Here is an 11,542-nt window from a genome sequence, read left to right on the forward strand (position 1 = left end):
GCATATGCAGCACCCCTCCCGCCAAGGGCAGTGTAAGCTTGCAGGTTCCCCTTTAACTCACAGCACAAAGCGTTTTTGGGCTCGGGGCGGAAGTCCGTGTGGTAAAAAGAAGCAACAAGGTGCACTGGGATACCAATTTTATTTTTAACGCACGGACTCCTGGTACAAGGAGGATGGTTCTCGTGCTCATAAGCCTTCTGGATTTGCTCTCTGAAGCGTGGAGTCATTCATTCATTTGGAAGGACAGTGTTTCACTGTGAATATAAGCAAGGGCTTCGGGGTTGGGCTGGAATTCCTGCGCCACCTCACACAGAATGGAAGAGTTACATTACACCCTTTGAGAGTTAAATCTCCTCAGCTGTCAAATGGGAGGAGGCCCCTCCTCCTGGGGTCCTGCGTGTGCGTGTGTGTGTGTGTCTACACCTAGTACTTTGCAGAACTCTGCCTACACTTACCTATAGATACACTATATAGAGACTTCTGTGAAGTCATATTTAATTGCAGATAACTTGTTCTAACTTTATAAATGCATACCTTGAAAATACTTTAAAATAACTATCAAATTTTTGTTACTTTTCCAAAAGAAGACTTACTAGGATCGATACTAATAAACTTATTGGCCATTTAATGATGGTAATATTGACTCATTGACGAGAATTTGTCGCCTCCTGGTAGCTTGCAGTCTGCTGAGGAAAAGTGCGTGCAGGACCACCTGACGTAGTCCACGCAGACCGCGGTGCAGCGCAATAGAGTGGCGCTCAGCCCAAAGAGGCATCACTGGATCACTGATTCGGCAGTGACTGAGGATGACTTCGCCCCATCACAGTGCTGGCCGTTGCATGAGGCTAAAGAGACAGGCCTCTGTTGTCCTGTTCCAATCAGGGTAACTAAGGCATTAGCTTGGACCAGGGACTGTGTATGATATGAAATGTTTGCGCTGACACGACCGCTGCACGGTCCCATCTATGTCCACCGTTGGCAGTCCGGAGTCCGTGATGTTCCAGAGAGCTGGGCAGCATCCTCTATTCTGAGCACAGGGTTCTCAGGCACCGGCTTATAAGATACTTGGAAACACTCAGACATGAGAAAAAGAGCTTCCAATATTTCAGGAGTAGCTTACGAAAGGATGCAGACGCACCCAGAGTTCATCAGAGCTGAAGAGAGTAGGCAGGCTGGGCTTGGGTGAATATAGGGGGGCACTGGGGGGACGAGGGATTTCCTTTTGTACAAAATGGATAGAATGAACCAGGGAATGCGGTTTCCACGACAACACACAGATATTCTAATTAATTTTTCATGCCAAGAGACTCAAAGTGCTTTGTAGCAGTTGGATCAATTCCTGACAGCTACTGGAATTTAATTGCTTTTTTTTTTTTTTCCTTTTGGAAGGCTGAGTGGGGTGGTGCATGAACTCTTATGAGCCGTTAACACTTTGGGGAAATGATCTGTTATCTGGCACTAGCACACGGAGGAAAACACCATCCAGGGTCCTAACGGGGCTCGGAACAAGCAGCTGTGACTAACCAGCCATCCCCCTTGTGCGCACGATGCAAACTCTATGGGGGACACAACTGGGGAGGTAAAAATATTTGCTGGAGGTCACCCAGGGGGGCAGTGACAGAAGCGACAAGTGTGAGTGGTGCTCCCCCAAGATTAACACCCGAGGCACGAAATGCATTGTGCCCATCGTCTCGGTCTGTCCCGTGGGGAGGGCAGCCATACCACCTCTTTACACAGAAGGACAGTGGGCACAGTGTCTTGTCCAAAATGCACAGGACTTGGAGTGGTGAAATTGTTGTTGGAAATCCAGCCGGCCGAATTCCAAAGGTTTGCTCTCTCCACTGCTCCAGGCAGCTTCCAAATGTGGTTCAGAGTCCCCCGAACCTGGAACCCGGGTCCCCAGACTCTGCGTTCAGGGGCCTGTAAACCGTCACGCTCAGGATGATTCCATGAGCTTCGGTTCTATTTTTTGGGCACAGTTTTGCGTGGTGATATGTTTGCACGCTTCAAGTCTACCGTGCACGAGCAGGCTCTCCCTGAGCTGTGGAGGATTTAAACAGTAAAACAGTTTCCTTGAAATACTCTTGAAATGGATGTTTTTTAAAAAAATATTTAAGATAGCTAGTCCTTCTTCTTGGCATTTTTATACCCCAGCTTCAATTTCAGGAAATCTATAGGTCCCTGGCATTTGAATGAACTCCTAATTAAATGTCATGTTCCTCAGCAATTTCCATTAACCATATTGGGGCCAGAGTGCAGTTTTAAAAATAAAACATCTAAAGTCTGAAAATAAATGGGGTTCACCACACTCCTCTACTAGGTGGTGTAGAGGTTGCATGGATGTTTTAAGTCAATTCATTTATTTTTCCATTCCTTCAATAAATATTTATTGAGAACTTAGTATCTGCCAAGCACTGTAAAATCCAGTGGGAAGAGAAGTTAAATATGACTTATTAGCACATCACTGGAAGCTGGCAGAGTGGTGGAGAGGACAGACCAGGACCTCTGTGGGGACAGCACCTGTGACTGGGGAAAGCTGGGTGGTCACTGGAGGCTTATCCACAAAGGTGGGCGGGGAGGCCAGATGAAGCCCTGATGCTGTGGGCCAGCGCAATGTATCTCTTGAAAAGATGGCACGGGTGCTGGGGAAATGCATTTAAACTCCCCTGCAGACATCTTTAAATCATGGTGTAGGGTAGGCTAGTTACATGCGGTCTCCATGTAAAAAGGTAAACAGAGATGCATTGAAAATATCCCAGTAGATTCTAAACTATTTCTGACATACAATGGGTAAAATAAAAATGGCACATGATGGGAATTATTTCAGCCTCCAAAAGGTCTGTTTCCGCTAGAGTTAACTGATATTTTTATTTTATTTTATTTATTTATTTGGCCACCCAGCATGTGGGATCTTCATTCCCCCATCAGGGATGGAACCCATGCCCTCTGCATTGGAAGGGCGGAGTCTTAACCACTGGACTGCCAGGGAAGTCCCTAACTGATCATTTAAAAAAGTTATTTCCCGATAGTTTGCTCAGTTTCTGCTTCCTTTAACCCAAATCTTGATGTATTCTACTTAGCAAGTAAACAAAGATATTTTTAAGGACGTTCTCAGGGTATTAACTCTGGTACTGAAAACCAAAGGGCCCATAACATTTAACTGGCAGAGACTGTTGAAGGCAACATTTTTAAAAAGAAAAAGAAGTAAAGGCTCAGCCTCTCTGTGCCTACGGAAATTTAATCACTTTTTCACGAAACCTTTAAAAATAGCATTTACCATCAGGGGTCCAGTCTTAACTGGAGCTGACCCGGCAGGAAGCAGCTGTGCGCAGGAACAGAAAGCAGCCCAGGTCGGAGGGCACTTCGTCCCTCTCCGCTGTCAGGTCTTTGGGGATCTTGCTCCTTATCGTGGCTCGAGGTTCGGGCGGTCCCTCGTCGTCCTGCGTCCCGATCCCGCTGCAGGGACCTGGAGCTGGTGGGGGCCCCGTCTCCAGATACAAGAACAAGTTTCAGCGCTTCCTCTACTTGGGTGTTCTGAATGTTTTCCTTTTTGTTCTGGAGTCTGTAAGGATGTAGGCAGTTTTCTTAACCACTAAAATATTTCAACAATGCATCGCCCCTAATTTTCCAAATCATAAACACTAAATTACATTATTTCATGGTTTTTTTTGGGGGGGCGGGGGCTAGGACACAAAAGAGAGCTGGCAAAGCCTAGAGCGCTGGCGGTAACCTGTTCCTCGCTCCTTGTTGGGGCGTTGCTGGATTAAAGCTCAGCATCTACGAGGTGCCACAGGGTCCAGCGCGCAGCCCGCGTCCCTCCCGTGCGCGCACGGATGCGCCTGCGGTGGGCGCCGCTCCCCCGCCTCGAGCCGGGTGTCCGCGGGACCTCCCTGCGCCTGGAAAGGGTTAAGCGAGCGGAGGGCGCGGGGCGGGCTGACCTGGACTCGGGGCCGCGCCGGCGCGCTCCAGTCCGGAGCCTGCGCGCCCTGCCGGGGGCTGCGGCCGCCCTCCCGCCCACGTCCCCGCGTCCCCGCCTCGGCGCGCTGCTCGGAGCGGCGGGGCTCCAGGCGCGGCCTCCACGGACGCGGTGAGTGTCGGGCCCGCTGCCGCCAAGGCAGGCCGGGGGCGCAGGGGGCACTCGTCGGGCCGGGCCTGGCCGCGCGGGAAGATGCTCGGGAACCCGCGGGCGCTCGCACAGGTGCGCGGAAGGCGGCCGCCCCGCCCACGGGCGTTCTCACAGGTGCGCGGGAAGAGCCCCGCGCATGCGCGTCGGAGACCCTGGCGAGGGTTCCGGGTCCCGGGCTCGGGTGGGCGCCGGGGTGGAGGGCGAGGCGCAGAGCTGAGAGGTAGGGCTGGGCCCCGAAGGGGGGGAGGCAGTGGCGAGACGCCCCAGGAGGCGGAGGATAAGCGGGCGGAGGTCCCGGGGTGGGCGCTGGTCGGGACGGGGGTGGCCGCCGGAGCGGGGGCGGGGGCCGGGGGTGGCCCCGCCCGCGGCGGGGCTGTGGGGAACGGGGTGGGCGGACCTCCGTCCCGCTCCCGGGCGCCGCGTGGAGGAGGGGGCCGCGGCGCGGGGACTCCCTAGGGCGCTCCTGCCGGAAGCGGGTGACGGCCAGCCCCCGCGCTGTGCCCGCGGTGACCGCCTCCGAGGACCCAGCCCCGGGGGCGGCGTGGCCACTGTCTTTTCCGCCGCCAGTCGCGCCTCCGCGCGCCCAGCCCAGCCGGAGCCAACCCGGGGGCGGAGCGGCCCGGAGCCCAGCGGGGAGGAGCCGCACCCCGCGTCCGCGCCCCGCTGCCCAGGCTGAGCGCTCCTTGGGCAGGCGGCCCGGGCTCGCGGCCACGCTGTAGGATGGCGGGCCCGGCCGCTTCCCCCTTCCGAGGGGTGTCTGGGCCCTGCCTCGCGGACGGTCGTGGCCGGGCCGCGCTGCCTCTGGAGCGTCGATCCCGCGGGGCACAGGAAGCGGGTGGGAGGTCCCTGCCGGACCTGGTCCCCGGGGGAGGGGAGGAAGATGCGGAGGCACCTCTTGCTCTCTCCTCCGATGCCCGCCGGCCGGGACCCCCGCGACCCCCAGGGTCCGCTGCTTATGCTGCCGGGATTGCTGAGGGCTCGTGGGGTGCCGGGGGCTGGTGCACAGCGTGTGCTTTCTTTTCACGGAGGCTTTGCCCCACTGACCGACCAGACGGCCCACCAGCAGTGCTTGTTGCTCAGGTTTGAACGTGCCTGACAGCATGATGGCGCGGGGGCGAGGGGGTACGAAAAGGAACAACATTTAAATAAAGACTGCGTGGAACCGGCTGACACGGCCGGCGGGGAGGTTACATGCATTTCCGCAGCAAGCCTCCCACCCCCGACCCGCGCTCGTGCTGGGGGACCCCAGCCTCCCTCGGGGGGCTGCGCCTGTAACGTTAAAAAAGGAAGGTTTTAAAAAATTCTACCACTTCTTCGGTTCCTACAGAACCACATCCTTTGTCTCCACCCACCCTCACATCTGTTCTAAGGGAAAGAAAAAGAACAAATCAATGTAATAAGCTTTATTTCGCTCAAAGCACTGAAGGCGCTTTACGGTCAGGTTTTTAAGCCCCTGCGCTGCCCGCAGTGGAGGGGCCAGTTCAGTCTGTGCCTGGCCTGTTGTCGCCTTCCTCCAGTCCCCATCTACCAACAGTTGGCAGCCTCTAATTAGGACCCTTAATGGACGCCGATGTTGCCCTTTGGCCTTTTATCCCCAGCTAATGGGGTCCTATTGTTAGAACCCTCCCCCCTCCCCACCCATGAAACGCAGAAGGAAGCTCTCCATCGCACTCAGATTTGCCCAGGGACAGCCCAGGGAATGCACACTTCTGGTAACTGGCATTACAACTCTCCCTTTGGGGCCTAACAAAGCAAAATTTTAAAGAAAGAAAGTCTTTCCAGCTTTTAATGTCAATTGCACAGGCATTGCTGATAAAATAATCAGAACACAATGAAAATAGCTCAAAGATTTTGCTTACAGGATTTAAGGCAGTCTTGGGCTTGGGAGGAGGGGAGAGAACAGTTAAGTGTCCATCCTAGATCGGGACTGAGCTGTTGGGGCAGCCTGGCTTTGTGTGGTCATCTTGCTGTCCTAGTGCCTGGGCATTCCTTAGGGCGGGCCCTCCTTCACCTGCAGAGGACTTTGCCTGCTGCTGGCTCCAGCCCTGGCAGAACAGAAGGATCTGGAACCTCATCTCTGAACATCTTTCCTGGCAGTCGCCAGCGCTTGATTTCATTTCCATATGTTCTGATACAAGTAGCCACGTTGTCAGCGGGAAGGCAGGAGGCCTCTTTTTAGTCCACTTTTGTCCCTGTACTGAAACTGGGGGGCCCTCTGTGCTGTGGGGCCTCCATCTGGGATCCTATTTCAGTTTTTTTCTAAACGCCGACAGCATAAATTGTCCATAATCATAGCTCTGCAGTGAAGCTGGAATTACTTAGGCAGCTGTAATGCCCTTCGGCCTCCCTACCTCCAAGCCTTCGTGACCCAGGAGGACAGATGTGGGGTTGGCCTTAGAGGTGCCCAGAGAGGCCGTCAGTGTGCAGACCAGAAACCAGCCCCGTCATTTTGCACATCTTCCCCTGGTGACTCAGGACAAATCTGCTTTTCTGAGGAGTTCAAGGGATTAGTGTCTCCACTGTGGCCTTGATTTCAGTTTTTTCTCTTGGATTTATTGTAATTATGCTGAAAGCATAGTGTTGGCACCTGCACCTCTTTGGGACATAGTTAACAATGAGCAATGACCTTTGGAATACAGCAGAAACTTCCAGGAGTTTGCCTTTTACCAACAACCCAACTCCTGCCAGAACGAATATTAAACAGTGCCTTGGAAACTGAAGCCATTGCAGGTCTTCTGCAATATTTGACCGATTAAAAGCCAGTTTCTTTCTTTCACAAACATTTATCGAATGTCTACCCCAGGTCAGGCACAGTTCTAGGTGCTGGGAATGCCCTGGCATCTAAAGCAGGCATAGGTCCTCACCCCCCGCCATCCGCTGCGGCTTAGGTTCCAATAAGGTGAAAGGCATTAAAAATATAATCATGTTAGTTCATGTGTAATAACAAGCAGACAAGTGGCCTAAATGAAAGGAATAAACCCCTATGAAGGCATCTGATGAAGGGGTTTTGAGTTGGGGCCTGAAGGATGATGAGGCCTGGCAAAGGAGGACGGCAGGGGATGGCCCAGGGGAGATGGTGCTCAGAGGGGCTCGGCACAGCAGAGAACGGAAGGAAGGTCGGGAGGGGCCCCTAGGCCATGCCGTTGATTTGTAACTTAATATAATTTTGATTCCTAATTAATTGTGGCATTTCCTCTATGTAAATTGATGGAGCTTTGCTCTCTAGGCCTTGATGGAGTAGGACGTGTGTTAATTTTACAGAACTGAGATGTACTGAATCACAAAGGGATCCCCGTTCCGTGGGATGTTGTGGACAGAACGTCTTGTAAGCTTATAACCACTGTGCTGCTGTTGGATGCTGTTAGCACCGTTTCCTGGAAAGTCTTAGTCATGAGGACCTTGGTACAGATGCCAAGTCTGCTGCCTTTGTCTGAGCCACCGTCACCTCCCGCTCCCACTGCAGTGGTTCCAGGTGGGCTTCACACAGCTGCCCTTCCCCCTTGATCGGTTCCTCTTACAGTCGTCAGGGTGGTCATCTAAAGACACAAGTATTATGATGTTGGACGGCCAGTAGCTTCCCAGTGCCGTGGGCTGTAGTCCACAACACGGGTGACAGGATGCTCATTCCAGTTGGCGTGGTTGTCTAATGACCAACCCCACAAACTTAGTGCTTGCCGTGGACTAAATGTCGGTCTTCTCCAAATTCACATGTTGAACCTTAATCCCCTGGTGACGGTATTAGGAAGGGGGGGCTTTGGGAGGTGATGAGGCATGAGGGTGGAACCCCATGATGGGATCAGTGCCCTCATAACACAGACTCCCGAGAGCTCCCTCTCCCCTTCCCCCACGTGAGGACCCAGGGAGAAGATGCTGTCTCTGAACCAGGAAGCAAGTCTTACCAGACACTGCGGAGAGGGAACTGTTTGTTCCAAGTCTACTGATGGCGAATATTAATCCCATCTAAAAATGCCTTCACAGCAACGTCTAGGCTGGTACTTGACCAAACACCTGGGTCCTATGGCCCAACCAAGCTGACACGTAAAAGTAACCATGGCAACTGCCCTGTTCAGACGGGAGTGGAGGCGCACGGTGACCTCTGGCCCGTGACGGCCCTGCAGTGCAGTCGGGCACCAGCTGGCTGGGTTCCTGTTCCTGGGGGTGGATCTCCAGTGCTCTTGGCGCTGCTTTCTGGATTCTAGGTTCTGCCCTCCGAGTCATCCTTCTTGTTTCCTGAGAAATGCCTGGTGTTTGCAGCTCAGTGGTTTTCTCAGCCTCTTTCCTGGTTTCTCTTTGTGCTGATCTGTTCCGTTTACTCCAAGTTGGCGGAATCTCTTCCCGTACAATTATCTTAAACATGTTGTGGGTTTTCTCTGGATCTGTTGGGATTCAAGCCACTAGACAAAAACTGCATCCACAAATCCACATAAGTCCTTTCTCTACCTTGGACCTCCAGGGCCTGTGTCTAGTGTCCCCTCAGATATTTATGAGGTCTTAACAGGGCATCTGATGGTGCCACCTGGATTGATCTTTGCTCTGAGGCCCCATCTTAATTTGACAGTATCGCAAGGGCTGGGAAAGAGAAGAACTTTATCTTCCAACACAGTGGGGCCTGGTTCCTTTATATTTGCTCCAAATCGCACTTGAAAACGGAACCCTTCCTTCTTCCGCTCTCCTCTCTCATCTCATCACGTCACAGAGACAGAGCTCAGTAGGGTCACCCGGGCCGTGCCTGGAAGTCTCCTCCAGTATCATCCAGCCCACCCAGCGCATCCTCCGTCTCCAGCATCATGTGGCCACGGTGCTGCTGAGCCCTGCCCTCCAGAGCCCTGTCCAGGAACCCCATCCACCTGTCCTCGGAGCCCCGCTAGCAACTGCTTCGGAGACCGGAGGCATCTTCCCACTGGCTGCCTGCTGCCCAGCTGGGACCGCTGAGCTTGCCGCGGGTTCCTGCTCTGGGGGCAGCCCCGTCCAGGCAGGTGCATAACGGACCAGTCCAAACATACTGGCTCAAAACAACGGAGTTGACTTGGCTTATAAACCTGTAGTCTGGGCAGGTCTGGCGGGGAAGCTCAAATGGATTATCTGGAGGCGTACACGCACATCTGCAGCCCGGCTGGGAGCACGAGGGCAGTGGGGCTGGACCCGGCACCCAGCACAGTGTCTCCATGGCCTCTCGCTCCCTCCAGCCGGGCATCTGGTGTCCCCAGACTTCTTACACGTTGGCACCGGGCATCCGAGGTCTGGGTCCTAAGAGAGGAATCTGTATTATTGCTGTTTTCAACACAGCCTCACCTCACCATCATCACCAGTTTTTAGGATCCAGAGACCAGGGCACGTATGCAGACATCCGGGGAGCCATCATCCCCTGTGAGAAGAGCGTGCGGGTGGGCTGGATCGAGGGGTCACCTTGGAAAGGATGGGCTGCGTCCTGCACTCTACAGCCACCCCTGCCCTCTAGCTCCTTCCTCCTGGCTGGCCAGTGGCCAGGGGGCTGTGGCGGCTCCTCGGGGCCTGTGCTGCCCACCCTGCAGCTCTGTGTGTGGCCCTCAGCCCGCCCTCCCATGAGGCCCAGGTGCCTGGATGTCGAGGTCTGTGTCTCCCAAAGGCCGGGCACTTTCTGGGCTCTGAGTGTAGGGAACCTTGTGTGAGGGGAGAAGTCTCACCCTCCCTGGTCCTTTGGTTAGTGCAGAGTCAGGTCACTGGGGTGACACAGGGAATAGAAACATGACGGGCAGTAGATCCATTCCTCAGCTTATGTCACGGCTCTGCTGTGTATTGATCCCGTCAGTCTGCACGAGGCTCTCACCTGTGCCAACTCCTGTCTTTTGAGTGCATGGAAATCACTGTTTGATTGAGTAGGAGATAAGACTAAGTTCTTTTATCCATGTAGATAATCATCTTGATGTAGAAGTCAAGATATAAAGAAAAATTGTCTTCATTTCTTTCATGTCAAACAGACAGCACCTTGATTCCTTTCTCGTGCAACCGTTCTTACTACTTAATGTAAAGGGTTTGATATTTTGAGGAGAAACATTGAGATGGAAGACGTAGGCCCAGTTATGTGCCAAATGAGGTGGAATACCTGCGTGAAACTTTGAAATGAAGTGTAGGCACCTGCCGCCTTTTGGTCAGCATTACAGGCTCTGAGAAGACTTTTATGCTTTTGCACAAGGGCTTTTAATCCAGCTGACCTCGTGTGGCTTCGATGTGGCCCAGGTGTGTGTGTGTGTGGGGTGGCCTCAGGGCCTGGTCACTCAGGCTGCGAACTCGGGGGCACTTGTTGCTGCTGTGGAGTCCCAGCAGCCCCGGGACGAGGTGCACAGGCGGCCGGATCTTCCCAGGTCCTTCTCTCTGGTTGTTTCACCAGCGAAGGCAAAGAAACACTGGAGCTCTCAGCTCTGTGACGTCAACCCCAGAAACTGGGCCTTCTTCAGCGTCATGGGATTTGTAGAAATTATGAAAATCACTGCGTCTTGGACTTGTTCTCAGTGTGTTTAGGTTTCTGGAGTTGAGATAGTGCAGGGAGTGAAGCTGGCAGGGGTCCTAGGGTGTGGCTTCTAATTTAGCACAGCACTTATGAGCTGTGTGCCCCTGGGCAAGTGGCTCACCCTCTCTGGTCTCTGTTTCTCCCTGTGTGTGTGAAACACAGGGAAGGGCTGGACCAGGTGTTCTGCCATCTCTCAACTGCAACGTTCCCAGTTTGGGGAAGGATTCTGGGACTGGTAAAACCCTTGGCAATTCTGAGATACAGCACGTCTTCAGTGTCAACATTTTTTTTCTTCAAACCTACAACCTAAATCAGGCCGGGGATTTAACAAAATGGATCCTTCATTTCATAGTTCTGTGCCTAAAAGCCTGGCTATTATAAGAAAGCTTTCATTTGACCATATTTTTCTACCAAGTATTCTTTCTTGGGGCCCAACCAAAACTTGAGTCATTTTATTTTATATACACACTAATGCACACACATACACGTGCACACAGATGTAAATGTACACATACGCACGTACACATTCTTGTATATATATACACATCTATAGAGAGATGTGTATATACATATAATTTTTCTGATTCTAAAAATGTACATATTCATTATAGACAATTTGAAGATACCAAGAGTTATGAAAAAAAAGTCACTCATAATTCTCACTATCAACATGCCTTTTAAACCTTTTGGTATTATTCTCATTGTCTTTTTTCCCCTGTTGTGTGTGTTTGTGTGTGTGTTGGGCGGGGTGTTTAAAATTTTTTAAATTTATTTTTTATTGAAGTATAGTTGATTTACAATGTTGTGTTAGTTTCAGGTATGCAGCAAAGTGATTCAGTTACACATACATATATATATATATATATATATATATATTCTTTTTCAGATTCTGTTCCCTTATAGGTTATTACAAGATGTTGAATAGAGTT

Source organism: Monodon monoceros, unplaced genomic scaffold (assembly GCF_005190385.1).
Source record: "Monodon monoceros isolate NGI ecotype Baffin Bay Population unplaced genomic scaffold, NGI_Narwhal_1 Super_Scaffold_17, whole genome shotgun sequence".
In the NCBI taxonomy this organism is placed as follows: domain Eukaryota; kingdom Metazoa; phylum Chordata; class Mammalia; order Artiodactyla; family Monodontidae; genus Monodon; species Monodon monoceros.